A 399-nucleotide genomic window follows, 5' to 3' on the forward strand; every position below is an offset into this window, starting at 1 on the left:
AACCTGCCTATAGTTAAATTAATTTGTCTCTTTTTTCCCCACAGTGAAGTCCTGCAAAGACGTTCCTGAGGTGGATTATGATGTCCCCTGTTGGACTATGGTCCCGAGAGGACGGCGAGGATTAACGAGAGACGTCGACACGTAATCCAGCCACCCGTCTTCTCCAGCCACCCGTCTTCTCCAGCCTCGGCTGGTCTCCGCTCTCCAGCTCCAGACTGCCTCCTCCACCGACGGCCTGTCTCAGCGTCCCACATTGAGAGTCCCTGCCGCAGCCAGAGGGCCACGCAAGGCCGCAGGTCAAAGGTCAGGGGGGGGGGGGGGGGGGGGGTCGTCGGGGTGCAAAGGTGGACAGCGCACTAGATCTCGATCTCACATTTCAAGTATGTTGTTCATGGAGCC

This window comes from Poromitra crassiceps, assembly GCF_964638095.1.
Source record: "Poromitra crassiceps genome assembly, chromosome: 16".
In the NCBI taxonomy this organism is placed as follows: Eukaryota; Metazoa; Chordata; class Actinopteri; order Beryciformes; family Melamphaidae; genus Poromitra; species Poromitra crassiceps.